General features: G+C 41.9%; 1 pseudogene; it reads right to left on the bottom strand.

Moving 5' to 3' along the window:
• Positions 1-232: 232 nt before the first annotated feature.
• On the bottom strand, positions 233-641 carry LOC103002198 (galectin-1-like; annotated as a pseudogene).
• Positions 642-5,705: the final 5,064 nt, after the last annotated feature.

Genomic DNA, 5,705 nt, shown 5'->3' with positions numbered 1-5,705 from the left:
TGAACATTATTTTGAATGCTTTGTCAGGTAGGTTGCTTATCTCTGATTCATTAAAGTATTTTTCTGGGGATTTGCCTTGTTCTTTGATATGGAATATATTTCTCTGTCTCCTTGTTTTGCCTGTCTCTCTGTGTTTGTCTACATGTATTACGGAAAGCGGATACCTCCGTCAGTTTTTTTCCAGGGGGAGCAAAGGCAGCTGCCTTTATTGGGGGCCATGGGCTGGCTGGCTTCACTCAAAGGCCACGCACTTGATCTTGAAGTCGCCATTGGCCGCCAGGTAGTTGATGGCCTCCAGGTTGAGGCAGTTGGGGAATTTGAATTTGTATCCACAAGGCTGCTGGATGGTTAGCTCTGCCTGGTCAAAGCAGATGCATACCTCCACAACACTTCCAGGCTGGAAGGGGAAGACAGACTCCTGCTGCTCGGCACCCCAGGCCCCGCCATCCTTGCTGTTACACACGATGGTGTTGGTGTCCCCGTGCTCATTGAAGCGGGGTTTGAAGTGCAGGCACAGGTTGTTGCCATCTTTGCCCAGGTTCAGCACGAAGCTCTTGGTGTCCAGGGCCACCTTGCCCAGCACTCTGAGGCACCCCCCCAGGTTTGAGATTCAGGTTGCTGATGACAAGACCACAAACCATGATTGAGGAGAGGAGGATGTTCCTGGGACTTGGGCACCAGTTGTCTGAAGACTCTACCGGAGAGCCTTGGTCTTAAAAGAGTGGTGTTCTTTAGAAGCTATTCTGTGTGGCCCAGAAGTGCAGTCTCCTCTGGCCACCAGAACCAGGCACTCTATGGCCATCCCTCATGTGGGCTGTAGGTGCCCGCCAGCTGTGATAGGGCTGTGACTGCTGTATGGGGAAGAGAGGGTTGGAGTCACTTGCCCATCCTGGGTGTGGATTGATCTATGTGTGGCTGTGATAGGGCTGTGACTGCTGTATGAGGAAGAGAGGGTTAGAGTCACTTGCCCATCCTGGGTGTGGATTGATCTATGTGTGGGCTGGTTGGAACTCAGGGCACTCATCAGGCTCAGTTGTGGGTCAGCTACTACGTGAGGATGACAGGACTCTGTAATCCCTGCTGGCCTCCAGACCAGAAGATAGGTAAGTGTCTCCTTGGCTGTGGTTGCAAAAACTGGGGCTCCTGGTGAGTGTATAAGCTCCTTTCTGAGGAGCCTCATCAAGCCCTAATGAGGCCAAGGGGGTGTGTAAGGATGGTGTCTCCCTGCTTACAGTCCCTGGGAGCACCTCCTTAGCCTCTAGGTATGTGGGAAACCTGAAGCCTGTCCCTCAGGATGAAGCTCCAGGCTAAGTAAATAAGCTTTTTTCATATAAGATGAGGTTATGTTTCAGTCTGCTGTCTGTGCAGGGCCCTGGGTATGGTGGCCTGCCAAGAGCTGTCTTTCTGATTGCTCCAGTGTCGTGGAGTTCAAGAACACCAGCCCCCGTGGCCACCAGGGCCAGGCCAGCCAGTAGTGTCCCCTATGCGGATTGCATGCACCTACTGGCTTTAGCTAGGTAGCTGGAGATTATAGGGGGTGGGACTTGCTCTCTTGCTTCAAGAAGGCAGCAGGAAAATGTCTTGACTGCACCCACCCCTGGGCTTCAGCAATGCAGTACGAAAGTGCTTTGTCTGTGCACATGAGTCAGCCATTAGGCCAGGAGTGGGAGAATATTATGACTGCTTATATTCTCCAGTCCCAGCCAGGGGGGCAGGGGAGTGTCACAGCCACCCACACTTGCAGACTTTAGTTAGGGAGCAGGAGAATGCCATGGCTATTTATGCCACCCCAGTCAGGGTGTGGGGGGATGCTGCAGCTGCCAGAGCTCTCCAGCTTCAGCTTTGTGGCAGGGTAGTGCAGCCACACTCTCAGGTCTGTGCTAGCAGGTGAGGTGAGGAACACAATGGCCTCTGCCAGTGACTCCTACGAGTATTATCACCATGTTACACCCCCTGCACCGCCCCCACAACTGATGCTTTTAGATTTGCAAACAACTCTCCTTCACAAAGAGTCTCAGCAGTTTTCAAACCGCTGATATTTTGCAGGGTCTCTGAGTGAGAAGGATTGCATGTGAGCCCTTTAAGAGGGGAGTCTCAGTTTCCAATAGCTTTTTTGGACCCTTGGACATTAGCCCCATTAGTTTTCTAAGCCAGGCATTTTGGGGACTCAGCTGTCTGGTGTAGAAGCCTTGGGCCCGTGTGTCTGATGTGGGGTCTCATACTTGCTCCCCCAGGAGAAAAGCCTTTCTAATAAGATCCCTTTGTATTGTGTGTGGCCAGGCCAGGGGTGGGGTTTTGGGTGAGAACTTTTCTCTGCCCCTCCTACCCATGCTGATGTAGTCCTTTTTATTCTTTGTTGTGAAACAGGTAATCAACTAGTTTTCAGGTTCTCTTCTGAGGGAATTAATCCACATGTAGGTATTTATCTCTTCTGTCTGTGGGAGGAAATAAGTTCAGGCTCTTCCTTCGGCGTCTTCTTAAAATGCCTTCTTAGTTGTTTATTCTTAACGTATTCCTATCAAACAATATTTTTTGTGATGGTCAGATTTCTCATAAATTTGATATCTCATACACAAATTCAATCATTTATTTTTAAAAGTTTAGAGAGTTCTAACAATTCTAATTACTTGAATTTTCTAAAAAGAAACTAAGGTACTAGTGACTTTGGTGACATTTAACTTAATAGGAAAGGAAGGTGGATTCTTTCTACTCACTGGTTCTTTCAAAAGGGCAAAATCACCCTGGAAATATCTAATTTTCAATTCAAAAATATAATTCTTACCAAACAGATTTGAGCTTTCAGTGGGTAGGATGCTTTATTAAATCACCTGAGTCATTAATAAAATTTCACCAAGTCTTGACAATCTCCTTTTATGTGCTAGTCTCAAATAATGCACTTCCTTTCAAATACTTTAAATGGCTCTGAAGCTAATAATCATGTAGGATGCCCTCTCTTCTCACACAAAGAAGTATTTCAAAATGAATAACACAGGTCAGGTATATTTAAATCTTGCACTATGCATGCATGTTTTCTAACTCTAAAGCAAATGCTACCATTTTACTTAGTATCAACTGAATATTTGTAAAGTGTCAGTGTCTGATTTCAAAGTCAAATGGACACTCATAGTGAATGTTTCAAGGTTTGAACCTCTATATTTGTTGTTAATTCTATAAATAGTTTTATCTTTAAAACTATAGAATTAATAAATTAATAATTTATAGAATAAATAAATAAAACTATTTCACTTTCCCACAGAAATCTTCAAGAGATATGGCAGTGATAAGATATAAAGTAAAAGTCCTTATTCAAGTGTTCACCTAAACAAAAAAGAACCCCTTTGAAATTTGAATTACAATGATTTTATCTCAAATAAAGAAAAAAGTATGAACACAAAGCAACACTACATTCTACAGTGCAGAAACAGTGACCAATGATGTCTGCCTGGGACTTGGATGCATATTTTACTATCTAATGTCCAGGAAAGAGCATATTAATGATCTCCAAAAAAAGGAAACTGGATAGTCATAAGGATACTTCCTGGGACCACATACAGAAATGGCCCTGGTCACATTGATTTTTAAGGCAAGCAGTCATTTTAAGTCTAGTGCTACATATGTTAAATTTCACCAGTTAAATATGACTTCTGGACTGGATATTCAGAGCACATGGGCTATACAGCATTAGCATTAACTTAGTGCAAAATTAATTCTGTCAAGAATGACTTTGTAGAGGAGATTTAGACTGTCTAACCATGTGACTAGAAATATCAAATAAGCTAGCCTTTATTGAACACTTACAAGCCAGCACTGTGTTAATGTTTTTCATGCATTGTCTCATTAATACATAAAATTCCATGAGGTAAGTAGTGTTATTATCCTCATTTTATGGAAAAGGACTGTAATGTAACAAAATGTACCAAAAAAGATGTAACATTTAGCTAGTGCTAGAGGTGGAATTTGAACTCCAGATCATCTCCCTTCTAAGAACATGCCTGAGCTTACCACAAAAGCACATTTGTGAGAAGCAACAAATACGAGAAAGTCTAGGGATATATTTTAACTCCATTTAACAAGAATAATCTTGAAGCAAATATTCCCCGCAGGGATCAGTTTTCCTTCTGCAGGATACAAAGGAAGAATCAGGCATCATGGGGGCCCTATAAATTCCCCCAATTAAAACACAGAATGAAGATCACACCAGGTTTTCCTTCAGCTGGATCAAATAGATGCTTGAAACTTATAAACACTGGCACCTCCAGGGAGGTATGGAGTCATGTGCTTGGTCTGTTCTGAGTTACCTATTCAATATTGTCTTATCTTTTGTAGTTTCACCCATGTTGGAGTTGCTTACCAAACTTACCACACCTTCTATCCATATTAGACTTACCTGAAATAATATTCCACTCTTACCCAGAGTAGTCAGTGTGGTGTTGTAATGTTTTCCACTGTTTGGATATTTGAAAGACCTAGCAGATTCCATAGAGTATATTCATGTGAGGATTTTATTTAAATGTAAAACATACAGAACAAGAGAAGTAGGTTTCAGGCAGCCATCAAAGGTCTGAGAGACAATCTTTGTGCCCTTGAGTTGTACTGAGCCTCTGGCTGCACTGCCAAGTTTGCATGAGAAATCTTAGCTTCAGGAGAGCAACTAGAGGAAACTCTAAGAAGTTCTTTAAGTGGCCAAACCAGGCTTGTCAAGCTATTTGAGCTAGTTGAGCCATTGGTAAAGAAGCCAACCCTGGGTGGAGCAGGACCACCGGAAAAGTTTCCAGCTTTAAATAGCACATCATAAATGCCATTGCCTTTATCTCAGACAAGAGTCAAAAAACTAGGCATCTCCAGAGATAGAAAGCTTAGCCGTTCCAGCTGTAAATTAGCTGTCTTTAGGTGTCCAGCCCTATATTCTGAAGCCATTTGACAAACATTATTTAAGATTAGACTGTACCTGTGTAACTGTTTAAAATCAATAATCTCTACATTTAAGACCCTTGAGAATTCCAGGCCTGAGTGTGAAAAATACTTGAGTCACGCTGTTAACAGAGGGTCTTAGACTTGTGAATGATTCTTGTTTAGCTTATGGGCCTCATTGATAATGTATTACTGTATTTCAAACATGGGTCACACATGTGGACTTTACTATGATTCTAAAATGTAATATGTAGGCTCCAGTTTTGATAGATCAATAAGACATTTATCTGATCCTAACTGAGCATAAGGGTTAGGAATAATGCTTTTAAACACATGTTGAAAAATATGTTTGGCTGAAAGCCTGAATCTCCCCTTCCAACTCCCAAGAAAAATCTCAGAATTAAGTTCTAATATTTAACACACTACCATGTTCTTGTTTTGTGTACATTGTTCTTGCATTTTCAACTTTAATTTAAATGCATTAATAGTAAAATTGTCATGTGGTCATGACCAAAACCAGCACAAAGCTAAAACTCAGCAGGAAACATTCAAAAGCAGTCTAAATGATTATCTTTCCCGAAATGTGAAGCTAATTATACCAGGTCAAAAAGAATAGTAATCTCATTGCTACTTGAATAAAATTTAATTATAGACCAATCTTCACAAACTATTAATATGCTGACACATATTTAAATCAAGATTCACAAACACTGAAGAAGGGAGCTACAAATATGGAAAAGGGGAAAACTAGAATAAACTTTGTTCTGTGATATGCATTAAAGGGATCAGTACAA

Source organism: Balaenoptera acutorostrata, chromosome 5, assembly GCF_949987535.1.
Source record: "Balaenoptera acutorostrata chromosome 5, mBalAcu1.1, whole genome shotgun sequence".
NCBI classification, from domain to species: Eukaryota; Metazoa; Chordata; class Mammalia; order Artiodactyla; family Balaenopteridae; genus Balaenoptera; species Balaenoptera acutorostrata.
This window is presented reverse-complemented; position numbering and strand designations above follow the sequence as displayed.